The following is a 14,737-nucleotide window of genomic DNA, read 5'->3' as shown; positions in this document are numbered from 1 at the left end:
TTTGTATATGTTTGCCCTGTAAGGTGGCAATCTGAGTTTTCATTCATGGTTTTGGCAGCAAAAATTAGTAATATCGACTGAAAAAAATGCACAATATAAAAGTTGAGAATTATGTTTTATTTGGCGGACTTCCTGAGGACTCAAGCCTGGGAGGCCGTCTCTCAGGTAGCTCTGAGGGACTGCTCCAAAGAGGTAAGGGAGAAGCCAGGATATACAGGAGTTTTGCGATAAAAACCAGGTAGTGGAACATCAAAAGACTATTGTTAATTAAAGAAAACCAGATATCTCAAGATAATGAATTTAGCGCTTTTCTACATGTGGGAAGATGCAAGAGTCTGGGCTCACTGAAAACATTCCTTTGATATGCACCTTAACTATCTAGGGCCAGTATCCTTTTTTCCACCCTGAATCCCCTCCGGGTGCACAGTGGGGATGGCTTGATGGCTGATGACTTGATGGCTGCAACATCCTTTGTTTATTGATGTGGCAGGCAGCATTTTTCATCCACAGTAACAAGCCATGTATCTACTGGGTTGGTCAAAAAGTTCATTTGGGTTTTTCCACCTTATGGAAAAACCCAAACGAACATTTTGGCCAACCCAATATTTAGAAAAAATGGATTACATAAGTTCATCATCATATGTACCTTTTAAAAATAAAGGGTGGCATGCATTGATATGTAAAAATCTGGAGTATTTATCAATAGAACAATTAAGCAAAGTGTATTGATAAAGATACTGAGAAATAAAATATTGCCTGCCATATCAGTAAGCAAAGGATGTCACAGTCATCAGCGATTGCAGCGCCAAAACGGTAAGCCGGTGAGCCCGGAGGAAACTCAGGATGTGAAAACACAGGATACTGGCGCCAGACAGCTGAGGTGCATATCAAAGGAATGATTTCAGTGAGCCCAGACTCTTGCATCTTCCCATACATAGAAAAGTGCTAAATTACTTAACTTGAGATACAGTAAATCCCTGCAAATGACCCTTCAAGTTGCGAACTTTCAAAGATGCAAATGAGCGTTCCATCAACGTTAGACGTGAGTGAAACTGCAGCTTGCTCTCCACCTCCTACTGCTGACCATCCTTCAGCTCTACCATCTCCCACCTCCTCCCTCTCCTCCAGTCAGTAACTCTTCTTGCCTGTTCACTCGATGCCAGCCCCTGTATGCCAGCTGTTGTACTGTACTACTGTACTTTTCAAGGTACTGTAGTGTAAGATTAAAAATGTTTTATTGTTTTTTTATGTATTATTTGTGTGAAAAGTATTATAAACCTATTACAGTACAGTACTATATAGCCGATTGTGTTAGTTGGGTACCTAGACTAACTCTGTTGGACTTACAAACAAATTGGACTGATGAACGTGCTCTCAGAACCAGAACTCAGAACTCATTCTTATGTAGGGGACTTACTGTATCTAGTTTTCTTTTATTAACAGTAATCTTTTGTTCCTACTACCTGCCCTTTGTTGCAAAACTCCTATATATCCTAGCTCCCCGCCTTGCCTCCTCAGATCAGTTTTCTCAGGGTTACTTGATATGCTGCCTCCCGGACTTGAAGTCCTCAGTATGTCCACTGAAGAAAACACAACTCTCAACTTTCAGGTTGTGAATATTTTTTTCAGTTGACAATACCTTACCCCTTCTATAACTGTTATGGTAACCTACTGTGTTAGGGGGGTCCCTACCCTAGGTTTGATTGACAACACATTACTGCCAGGAACGTATGAAAGAGTTTACTACTTCCATAATGGAAGTGTCTGGGGAGGGCAGGGAAGGCCTCTTAAGCAGGTGGGCAGTGCCTTGACAGAACAAGGAAAGGAGCCTGGCCTGAGTTTTTTCTGTTTTTTTTTTTTTTTTTTTTTAATTTTTATTGGAGTATAGTTGATTTACAATGTTGTGTTAGCTTCTGCTGTGCAGCACAGTGAATCAATTATACATAAACATATATCCACTCTTTTTTAGATTCTTTTCCCATATAGGTCATTACAGAGTACTGAGTAGGGTTCCCTGTGCTATACAGTAGGTCCCTATTAGTTATCTATTTTATTTATTTTAATTAAAAAAATTTTTTTTTTTTTTTTTTTTTTTGATAAAAATTCTAAAATTCCTTTTATTTAAAAATTTAAAAAAAGCTTTTTGTGTATTCATACAAACATACATGTGGATACATGGAGAGAGGGGGGAGGGAGAGAGAGAGGACATGCAGATTAGAAAAGCAGTGAGCAAAACAGCACCACAGGTAGAGTGAATTTACAGGTGCACATTTAATTGCCAGCTTTCTGAACTGTGTTCTTTATTCTATCAGATCATTCCCTCAAACATTCCTTTAGTCCTCCTGGGTTCAGTGACATTAGGATGCATCTTGAAAATTTGCAGGAGATTTGCCTTGTGCCCAGTGGTCTCTGGGATAATTACTTTGGATGATTTTCCTTAATCCTTCTCCTTGGTGGTTCTGGAAGGTGCCACATTATGCCTCTTTGCTGACATTCTGCCTGCTCTTTGTAATTGCTTCCTGTTCTATGCTCTCTTGTCAGAGACCCTGAAGGTGAATAAGGAATAGTAATTGTCACTAATCTTCTAACTTGTCCTCAGAGAAGCAATGTTATAAACAGACCTCATATTCCAAATACTGCATTATGTATTTCTGGTGCCAAGTAATGTACTCAGGGTTTAAATATAATGCATGCCTTTCCAAATTGTGGGAATTAAGGGAGAGTTTGATGTATTCAACAAGCACATAGGCATTTGAAAAGTTGGGCCAATCAGGGGTAAAGCAGAATTTTTTTGGCCACACCATGCAGCACATGGGATCTTAGTTCCCAGACCAGGGATTGAACCTGTGCCTCCTGCATTGGAAGTGGAGAGTCTTAACCACTGGACCACCAGGGAAGTCCTTCTATTTTATATATGTTAGTGTGTATATGTCAATCCCAATCTCCCAGTTTAACCTTCCCCACCCCACTTTCCCTCCAGTAACCATGTTTGTTTTTCACATCTGTGACTCTATTTGTTTTGTAAATAAGTTCACTTGTGCCATTTTTTAAGATTCCACATATAAGCGATATAATATGATATTTGTCTTTCTCTGTCTGACTTACTTCACTCAGTATGAGAATCTCTAGGTCCATCCATGTTGCTGCAAATTTTGGCCTGAGGGTTTTTTTTGTTTGTCTGTTTGTTTTCATTGAGATTAGGAGGTGGGCTAGCATGAGATTTTGCACCTAAAGGCAGGGGCTACCAAGGATTAATCTCTTACCAGCACCAAAGAAGCACCCAGGGCTTCTTGTCATCTACAGATGTGGGGCACCAGGAGAAGGAAGGATGAGGCTTTAAAAGTTGTCAGCAGTCAAACATAAAAAAATGGAGTCAGACTTCTAGATTCTCATCTGGCATGTAAAGAGCTTAGAAGGTGACATTCCTATAAGCCTCACCAGAAAAAAGCAAACAAACTTAAAATTAACGACTCGGATCTATCAAACCATTAATCACAGGGCCGACTTCTGTCTCCAAAATTGGAGAGACAGTAAAATAACAATTTTGAAATATGCCCACAATATTCTGCTCTTAACAATGCCTGTCCTCAAAAGATTCTGTTTTACCAGTGCCTAACTGACATGGTGGGAGGGTGAAGTAGGAGATAGATGGGCCCCCGGGCCAGACAGCTGGTGTTTGTCAAGTGGAGCAAATTCACTATGTGAATTACATCCTGCACCTATCACCGCCTAACTCTGTGTGATGTAAATTACATCCTGCACCTGGTGTTTAAGCTCCCTGCACTCCCTTGTAACAAGTCACCCCTTGTCGCTTTTTGCATTTCAGAAAGAAGGTCACAGGCCAATAAACCAGAGACAAACAGGCCCAATTACCGGCGGGGCCGCCTGACGCCAGCTGTGCCTGTTTTGAAATAATGCAAGAAGAAAAATGCAAGACCTTCATGACTTCGATCCTTATCATACACCCCCGGACTTCGAGCCCCACCTATAAGATCTCCTCTGATTCCTCGGGAAGTGAGGGCACAGTTCTTGAGGCACTAGCCTGCTGTGTTTTCCCCTTTGCCTGGCAAAGAATTAAAAGCTATCTTTCGTTTCCTCCAAAAACTCTGTCTCCATATTTCTGTTCAGCATCAGTGCACAGAGAGCCAAGGTTTTTTTGGCAACAGGGGAAATTGCTAACTTGAGTCCGCTCTAGCCTTTCTGCCTGACCTAAGTTGAGGGAGAGAGAGACCTCAGAAAGACTTGTGAGGTTGAGAGTTTTGTTTAAACCCCAACAGCAAACACGTGGTGTGTTTTCTGAAACCACTTCACCAGCTCTCCAATTCCAACTGGCTGTCTTACAACTCAATTCTACCACTAACCAAAGTTAACATCAAATTCCACAGTTGAAGGGCCCAGTCCTGTTGTTGGGGGAACCTCTAACCGAAACTGCCCACCCTGGCCAGACACGATAGTAACCACTTGCAATGAGTTATCTTACAACAGGAGGTTCTGGTAAGGAATGCAGAACTAACAGCTACCACCAACCGTAAGAATTCGGGAAAGGTCAAAAGGAGAGAAGAGATGCCAGTCCGTATATCTTACCAACCTCCCAGAATCCTTCTCACTGGAATCCATCTTGGCCGAGTGATGGGCGTGCCACCAGGAAGGACCCTGAGTCAGAATGATCGGCCAGAGACAACCCAGGAACGAACCCCATTACTATAAAACGTGAGACTTTGAGCCATGTGGAAGAGCAGTTCTTCTGGGTTCCCTTACCCTGCTGCTCTCCACCTGGGCGCCCCTTCCCAGTGAAATCTCTTGCTTTGTCAGCACGTGTGTCTCCTTGCACAATTCATTTCTGAGTGTTAGACAGGAGCCCATTCTCAGGCCCAGGAAGGGGTCCCCCTTCCTGCAACACCACAAGACTGCCCCCATGTCAGATGCCAGCTGCAAACGCAAGGCCCAGGCCACACACATTTCTGGATAGCTGACTACAAATTCGGAAGTTCCCTATAACCCCTCATGTTTGTTAATTTGATAGAATGACTATTAGAACTAAGAAAAATGCTTTACTTATTATTATCAGTTTATTTTAAAAGATACAAGTCAGGAACAGCCAAATAGAAAGGGTGCACAGGGCAAAGTAGGGGAACAGGGGTAGGAAGGTTCCATGCCCTCTCCTGGCATGACAGCCTCCCAGCACAGTGATGTGTTCACCAACTCAGATATCTCTGAATCCCGAGGTTTAGGGGTTTTGATGGAGTTTTCAACATTGGGGGCTTGAGGGTGGGCTGAGCTGAAAGTTCTAAGCCTCTAATCATAGCTTGTTCTTCCTGGTAACCATCCCCCATCATGAAATCATCTATGGGTCTGGAAACAGTTGCCTCATTAGAACATAAGATGCTACTATCACCCTTATCACATGGGAAATTCCAAGGGCTTTAGGAGGTCTTTGCTAAGAACCATGAACAAAGACCAAATATCTTTCTTATACCACAGAAGGGCCACAGTCCATGGTCACATACTGAGACCCAATCATGGGACTATAAAACATTTCCTTTCCACCCTCAACGTACCACCACATCAAGAAGACACCTAATAACAGTATAAAACACTGACAGAACTGTATGTTTCAGAACTTATTTACAAGTCTCTACAGTACTCCTAAAGATGACATGGGAGACAAAAGCAAGGACACCTGAAGATATTTTAGCCTCTGACAGCCACAGCAAATAATAAACAAGTCCAAACCCTAGTCAGATAAACCTAAAATCTCATACTACAGGCCTAAAAACCTCAGTTCCTTTTCACAGTATGTCAGGTCTCGTATTCAACAAAAAATTAAAAGGCACAATAAAAGACTTAAAAAACACATCTCCTAAAAAAATAACCAAAAAAAGAGGGGGAAAAAAAACAGAAAAAAAAAACCCCAACACATCTCCAGGATTAGGACAAGCAAAAGAACCTGATTCAGATGAAGCAGATATGCTGGAATTATCAGACCAGTCATTTAAAGCAACCATGATTCATATGCTAAGTGCTCTAATGGAAATAATGGATGACCTGCAAGAACAGACAGGTAACATGTGCAGAGCTGGAAACTCTAAAAAAGAACCAAAGGGAAATCAAAGAAATTTAAAAAAACCAAAAGAACAGAACAAAAATAAAGAATTCCTTTTGGGGGGGACCTTATCATTACAGTGGAAATGTGTGAGAAAAAAGAATCGGCAACCTTGAGGAGCCATCACTAGAACCTTCTGAACTGAAATGCAAAGATAAGAAAAGGGTAAAAAGACAGAACAGAAATCCAAGAGCTTTGGGACAATTTAAAAAGGTGTAACATACACAAAATGGGAATACATGAAGGAGAAGAAATAAACAGGATACGTAAAATAATAATGAGTGAGATTTCCCCCCAAATTAATAATGGATACCAAAATACAGATCTAGGCAGCTCAGAGGTCACCAAACAGGATAAAAACCCTAAAAATGCACACTTAGAAATATATACTCAAACTCAAGAAAAAACAAAAACAAAAAAAATCTTGAAAGAAGTCAGGGGGAAAAAACCTTAGTTACAGAGAAACAAGGATAAGAAGTAAATTGGACTTTTCTTTTCAGAAACCATGCAAGCAGGAAGAGAGTTTTGTGAAACACAGTGTGTTGAAAGAGAAACCACCCAACTAGAATTTTGTGTCAAGCAAAATTATCTTTCAAGTGAGGGAGAAATAAAGACTTCCAAAAAAATTGAGGGAATGTGTCACCAATACCCCTGCTTTGCAAAAAAAGTTAAAAGAAATTCATCAGGAAGAAGGTAAATGATAAAGGTTAAGTGTTAGAGAAGGAACAAATGAAGGTAATAATTAAATCATTTGTTTTTGTTATTCTTAATCTGACATAACATTTTGTTGAAAATAATAGCAGCAGCAACATATTCAGTAATTATAGCTTTTGGATGAGTGAAATGAATGACAGAAATGTTACAAGGGGCAAACGAGAGAATTTGCACATCCAGTGAAATGCTATGGTATTACTTCAGAGAGGAGTTGGGTTAGTTGTAAATGTATACTACAAACTCAAGGGCAATGACTTAAAATGTAAAAGTTATAATGATATGCTAATAGAAGAGAAAAAATGGAATCAAGTAAAATGTCCCCTAAAAGGTAGAGAAGACAGAAGAAAAGTGGAAGACAAAAAAGAAACAAAGAACAAGGGCAACAAATAAAAAATGTTAAAAATATGGTAGATATTAATCCAGCTATATCAATAATCACTTTAAACATCAGTGGTCTAAATACAATAAGTGAAACAAAATAAAACCTGTCACAGTGGATTAAAAAAAAAACACAAAGCTGGGCTTCCCTGGTGGCACAGTGGTTAAGAATCCACCTGCCAATACAGGGGACATGGGTTCGAGCCTTGGTCGGGGAAGATCCCACATGCCGTGGAGCAAGTAAGCCCGTGCGCCACAACTACTGAGCCTGCGCTCTAGAGCCCGTGCGCCACAACTACTGAAGTCCACGTGCCCTAGAGCCCCTGCTCCGCAACAAGAGAAGCCACCGCAATGAGAAGCTCACGCACCGCAACGAAGAGTAGCCCCCGCTCGCCGCAACTAGAGAAAGCCCACGCGCAGCAAAGAAGACCCAACGCAGCCAAAAATTAATTACTTAATTAAAAAGAAAAAAGAATACCAAGGGGGTCAGCATGGATGAGTGGCTGGAAGGCTGGTACCAGGAAGTCATGAGGACTCACACCAACCAGGGCTTGGAAATCCAAAAAAGGGCTGCAGACCCTACTAATTGCTCGCTGAATCCATCAGGAGCCTTGCACACCAGCTGCTTGGGATACTCTGCCTGCAGACACTTCCAACTGGCCATGGGCACACCCAGTGCTCCATATATGTCAACCCCCACCCTACGTCTGGCTCCTCACATGACCCCCAGATGAGGAGCGCAAGACTGCACAGTAAACACACACGTGTAGCTCATAAGCACACACATGTAGCCGGCTTGACTAGGTGGGATTGGGAAGACATACAAACGTGAGCATTTCAGGGGAAGCAAACACAGCATTCAGCCTGGATGTGAGGGATCAAGGGAAGGCATAGAATCTTAAGAATTCTGTCCAAAAGAGGGAACAAGAGGCATGAAGTGGGTATCCACAGAAAAAGCCTGAGAGAAGCTCAGAATATCCTATCTGGGTTTAACGGTAGAGGTGTTTCTCTCCCAAAGCCAGTCAGTAAAAACTGGAGGAGGTGACTGTTTCTTCAAATGCAAAGACAGCAACACAACACTTCGTGGAAAATGAAGAAGGAAAAAAAAAAAGAAGATTGTAAGGCATTCTGCTAGCTCAACAAGAAAAGCCACAAGTATCTATTGATTCCAGAAAATAATGATGCTGGTTATTATTTCCATGGCAAGAAACTGTTTTGTAAACAATCATACTTGAGCACTTCTGCTCTGCAAGCCTAAGCCCTGGAATTATTGATACATTCGAAAGCACCCAAAAGTAAGAAATAGACTTCAGAAACACCCACTAAGGGCAGGAAAAAAGGGAAACAAATTTTAACACAGGCCATGTACTAATGTTACATTTTACTTTTCTGAAATTCACCTCTTTCTTTAGTTTACAGTTACTGTAAAACGGTGACTAAAAAGTGAATAAAACTTTTTAGGGTGACAAACCCATGGAGGAGCAGGAACATTTCTCAAGGGGTAGCTACACCCATGGGCTTCCCATAGGATACAGGATGTCTGTGCCCAGGAAAGACTCTGGGGGGAGACACCCAAGGATTTCATACAGCCTAGTTACAGGTGGTTATTCTCTGCTTTCCTCTCATGGTAAAGTATCCACAAACCAAAAACTACACCTTTAAACATGAGCCATTCATTGGCTGTGGGAAAATGACAAAATTCTGCATCCCCCTCTGCCAAAGAGTAGCTGTGGGACCTTGTGTAAGGATTTAACTTCTTGGATCCTTCAATGTTTGCTTCTAAAAAGTGAGCTTAATATTTATTAGGTGTTAGGATTAAATGAGATCTGGGTAAGGTGTTTGCACAGTCCGTGATATATGGTGAGCATTAAATACTTTTTATTTCCATTAATAATACTATTGATTTTATTATTAAATAAATGAACGCATAAATTTTCCTCCCTGGAAAAAGAAATACCGCGTCTGTTTGACATGCACCACGGAGGACAAATAGTTGATAATGATGCTGTGAATTAGAGACGCAGTTGGCTTTGGGAAGGCGGGGAGGGACCTGGAATTTATGGATTTAATGCCAGCCCTAGGAAGAGCTAGGCTGGGGCGACAGGTTCGTGGATTTGAGACTCTGCTTCCCCAAACATTTGGAAAACTCCGGAGAAAACGGGTCCTCTTGGGGAGAAAGGTGGCACTGGGGTCCCCACAGACTAAAGCTCCACCCACACTTAAAGACCAGACACAGAGTCTGAAGACTCTACCCGAGGTCAATGCACAATCTGAGGAGAGACGGGTTGCGGGCGCAGAGCTGCCCAGAGAGGCTCCGCGGCCAAAGTCACCACGCACAGTGATGGGACAGGACGCCCGAAGTCTCGGCTGCTGGCCCAGCCCCCGCGCTGAGAGCTGGAGGGGGCTTAGGTCTGAGCTGAGCCCCGGGCGGACTTGGGTCTGCAGACTCCGGAGTTGACCGCAGCAGGGTCCGGGTCCCACAGTGTCAGGTTCCGACTCAACCCCTCCTCCCTGTCTGGGACACCTGGCCCCTCAACTCACCATTTGCTGGCTTCTGGGGTCCCCCTGGGGTCCTCCCTTCCACTCCTGCCGCCTCTGCAGTTCACGGCATCATATACGCTGCAGAGCTGGGAACCGGGAGAGCAGATGAAACGCGACGCTGAGCACCTCCAGGAGCCTCTAAGCGGTCGGCTAAGTGTTGCCCCACCCACCTTCCCGTGCTGCGCCCCTGATTGGACAATTCATGAGAACCCACCCCCTTTCCCTGAGTGACAACAGGGCAGAAGGTCACGTGGTTGAACATAATGAGTTTCAGCCAGTGGGCTGGAACTTGCCCCCTCCAGGGAAGTTTGCTTTTAAACAAGACTTTTTCATAGGTGTTCCTAACCAATATTATGCATAATCACACAGTGAAAGCCACAGGGCTTATGGGAAAAATGGGATTGGGTGGGGTTCAACACTCAAAACTTGTCACTGACATTAAAAAAAAAGGAATCTAATAAAACAGCATTTTACATATATTGAATGGTTAAGAAATACAAAAGCACTGCAAGAAACAGAGCACTTTACCTTGAAAGAGGCCTGTCCTTTGCTTGTAGAAGTGATCATCAGAAGGGTTGACACTTGTGAGTTATAATGAAGAGGTGGAAGGAGAGTTACCTAAAATCACACAGAAAGTCAGAACCCAGATGGATACAGGGATCCCTCATAACACCTGAGAGGCACTGAATGAGCTGGCGGTGTCTTGAGCTGTGAGCATGTGTTCTGTGTATTTCTGAGCAGCTAGGTGCACCTGGGTAGTTTTCTGCAGTTAACTCCAGTTTCTCTTGTGTGCCTTGCAGGTGAAATTGCACATAAGCAAACATGAAATTTACATTATGTTCAAATTGTTTCCAAATTTATCAATACCCAGAAAAATATCATGTTTTCAAACAAGCATTATAGCAGAACTGACTGCATGTAGATGTAGATATAATTTTTTTCTGAACCATTTGAAAGTTGAAAATATCATGACACTTCACCATTAAATATTTCAGCATGAATCACCCAGAATCAGGACATTGTCCTGTGTAACCATAATACCAATACCACGCTTCAAAAGTTGAGACTATTTTGGTATCATCTAATATTCAGTCCGTATCAAGCCAAGCAGAGCCTGTGGGGACTTTACAGGGGACAGACCCCTGTATCCCCCACCTGATGTTTATATTGTAGAAAATCTTTAGCCTCCTAGACCTTCCCGGAGTTCCAAAGAGCAAATTTAATAAGAGAAGGGGGAGAATGCTGAAACAAAGGAAAAGGGTCAAGCAAGACAAAATAATAATAGTTTAGCCAGAAAACAAAGTCAAGGACCTGAGTTCCTCCTCAAGGGTATGTATAATAATCTGAGCTGTATCTTTGAGTTGTTTTTCTGATAATAAAACTCCCACCAGGTGGAAGAAGTTAACTGCATGCTGACCACAAACACATGGACCCCAGAGTGGCTGGAACCAGAAAGTTGATGCTGTTAACTCCTGAAATACCACCCTGTTACCTCACCATCCACCAATCAGAGAATTGTGCAGCGTGACCCTCTTCCTCTATCTATAAAACACTTCTGTTAAAGCCACTGGGGAGTCCAATTTGTTGATAAGTCCAACAAAGTTAGCCTAGGTACCCAACTAACACAATTGGCTATATAGTACTGTACTGTAATAGACTTATAATACTTTTCACACAAATAATACATAAAAAACATCTTTTTGCCTCCACTCTCTCAATTATTTTCACTTCTTTTTCCATTGTTATCCCTTGGTGCTTCTTCACTGTACCAGCTACATCACCGCTGCTTTTATGCTTGCTTCCAGACATCCTGGGCTTGAAATAAAGATGCTGTGCTACTGTACTGTATACGGTACTGTACAGTAAAGTACACAAAAGCACAACCACTTGTAGAGGATACATGCACATGACAATGTATGCCAGACACGTGAACTAACTTACATGATTGGACACGCAAACCCATGTTCGCATGTTTGAAAGTTCGCAACTTCAAGGTTCGTGTGTAGGGGACTTACCGTATTCCAACTGTCTTCAAATATTTCCTTTTTGTAGGTGGCTTTTTTCAAACTAGGATTCAATCCACCTTCCTATATCAATTAGGTTATTGACTTTTTAGTGTCTTTTGATTTAGTCCTACTCAGAACCTCACCTCCCTCCCCCCTGTTTTTTATTATGACATTGACTCTTAATGACGCCAGAACAGAATCTGGCTTTGCTTGCTTTAAATATACTCTTGAATAAAACTATACTTGAAAGGAATTATTCATAAAGTAAGTCTTATTAAATGAGAAAATTGGGTAAATTGGAAAAAAATGTTAGTGGGCAAATTGCTCCTCAGGCAAGTTCTCAAATGAGGCATTGAAGCATAAACATGTCCAGGAGTGTCCTCAAAGTTGCCCTGGTAGGAGGAAGAAATGGGCTCAAGCCAAGACTAGTTGTTCTTCCTGACTACCTATTTCTCATATGTTCCCATGCCAATCCAACCCAGCATAAAGGTTTTGAAAGATTTCAGGGTTGAGCAAGAAAAAAGATATGACCACACACAAGGTGGCAGCAGCACACACAAGCTTTACTAGGCAACACTTGGACCAGTATGCATGCAGGGGAAGTACCTGGGAGCATGACATTTTGAAGAGGTTATGGCACGGAAATCACTACTCAGAAGGGTAGAAGGGCAAGGGAACTGTCACTAGAGAGAGGGGAGGTGGTCAGTGAGGAAACTTACATGTCTAGTTGATGTCAGTCAGCAGCCTCGTGGGGATCTCTGTCTTAGAGAGCTCTAAAGGACAGCAGGGATTAAGGCATTTTACAGCCACAGGGTTTATCTTTTTTATGGTATCACATGTTGTGTGCAGTTTCACAGGGTATGCAAAGCAGGCAGATTCTAAACGAAATGGCAACTTTATCAAATAGTAAGCCTCTATACTAACAAGGGATTGATTCTAGAGCCTCTGTATTCTTATTCAGTATTTTGGTTTTTTCCTCTGATAATGAACTCTGGAGATTATTTTGGTATATTACTATTTTCCATATTCTCTCTCATGTTCCCCCACCCAAAATGTCTTAGTTCTCCTTGAAAAATTCCCTTCCTTGTGAATTTGAGAATCTACATCTTTACTTTCTAAAAATTACATTATGGTTTTAACTATATTACATTAAATCTAATATTTTGGGTGAAAATCAGCTATTTCCAATACTGTAACCATTGATAAAGATGGTACATCTCTACTTAATCAGGGATTTTATTTCCTGCCATATTACTTCATCATAATGTGTTTCCTTTTCTCTATTGTATTTGTTAATTTATTTAAAAAATATTTATTTATTTGGTTGCTGGGTCTTAGCTGCGGCAGGTGGGCTCCTTAGTTGCAGAGGTGGGCTCCTTAGTTGCAGCTCCAAGGCTCCTTAGTTGCCGCACATGGACTCCCCAGTTGTAGCATGCAAACTCTTAGTTGTGGCATGCATGTGGGATCTAGTACCCTGACCAGGGATTGAACCCAGGCTCCCTGCATTGGGAGCACAGAGTCTTTATCCGTTGTGCCACCAGGGAAGTCCCCGTTGTATTTGTTTAGAATTCATTGATTTGTCATTATTTTTATGATTACCTTCTTTCCAATCCTCCAAATTTACTCTTCTCTTCTTTTTAAAATTTCCTGAGGCGGAGCTCAGATTATTGATTTCAGACATTTCTTCTCTTCTAACATAAGCATATAGTGCAATAAGTTTCCCTCTCAGCACTATTTTATTTCCATTCTACAAACTTTGAAGTGCTGTATTTTCATGTTCATTACTTTTGTCTATTTAAAAAAATTTTTTTTGAGGGTTTCAATTTTTACCATAGGTTATTTATAAGTGTGTTGAATAATTTCCAATTATTTGGAGATTTTCTAGTCATTTTTATGTTATTGCTTTGAAATTGGTTCCATCATAGTCAGTGAACATCCTCTGTATGATTTCAATTCTTTTATATTTCTTGAGTGTTTTTTTAATGGCCCAGAATATGTTCTATTTTGGTGGATGTTTTATGGGGGCTTGACAGTAACGTGTATTCTGATGTTGTTGAATGGAGTGTACTATAAATTTCAACCCAGTGTTCTATAAATGTCAACATGATACTGATGTTTGATAGTTGCTCAGTTTTTCTATATTCTTGCTGACTTTTTGTTGAGTAACACTGTCACTTCCTGAGGGGGGGTACTGAAGTCCCCAGTTATAATTTTGGATTACTCTATTTTTACTTTCAGTTATGTCAGTTATTTTTTTAGATCTTGATTTTATCGTGAATATTTTCAAAAGTACAGAAAACCTCAAAGAATTTTAGGTGAACACCTGCATACTCACAACATAGATTTTACCATTTTAAATACTTGCTTTGTCTCATAGCTATGAACAATATATCAAGGAAACCACGTTATGTTTTGATGTGTCTCACTCTTTTTTTCCAGCTTTATTAAGGTAGGATTGACAAATTAAATTTATATTACTTAGGTTGTACGATGTGGTTTCTTTTCTTTTTAAGATGCACAATATCATGATATATCATTTTTTTGTTTCATGTATTGGGTTGGCCGTTCGTTCGGGTTTTTCCATAAGAGCGTACAGAAACCCGAAGGAACTTTTTGGCCAACCCAATATTTTGATTCTCTGTTGTAATCACTATGTTCTTGGTGGATTGACTTTTTATCATCAGGTAATGTGCTTTTTTGTCCCTAGTAATTTTTTTTTGATACAAAATATACTTTATTTCACAGATACAGATACTCGGGATTTTATTATTACTATTGGGTTGACCAAAAAGTGACTTTGGTTTTTAAGTAAAAATAAAAGACACATTTTTCGTTTTCACCAAGGACTTTATTGAACAATGTATTCACCTTTTTGTTCCACTACCCTCTGCCATTTTCAGGCAACTTCATAATTCCATCTTCCCAAAACTTTTTATCTTTTTGAGCAAAGAACTGTTCCAGGTGCCTTTAACAGTCTTCCAGGGAATTGAAATTT

This window comes from Balaenoptera ricei, chromosome 3 (assembly GCF_028023285.1).
Source record: "Balaenoptera ricei isolate mBalRic1 chromosome 3, mBalRic1.hap2, whole genome shotgun sequence".
Taxonomy (NCBI): domain Eukaryota; kingdom Metazoa; phylum Chordata; class Mammalia; order Artiodactyla; family Balaenopteridae; genus Balaenoptera; species Balaenoptera ricei.
Note: the sequence above shows the minus strand (reverse complement) of the source record.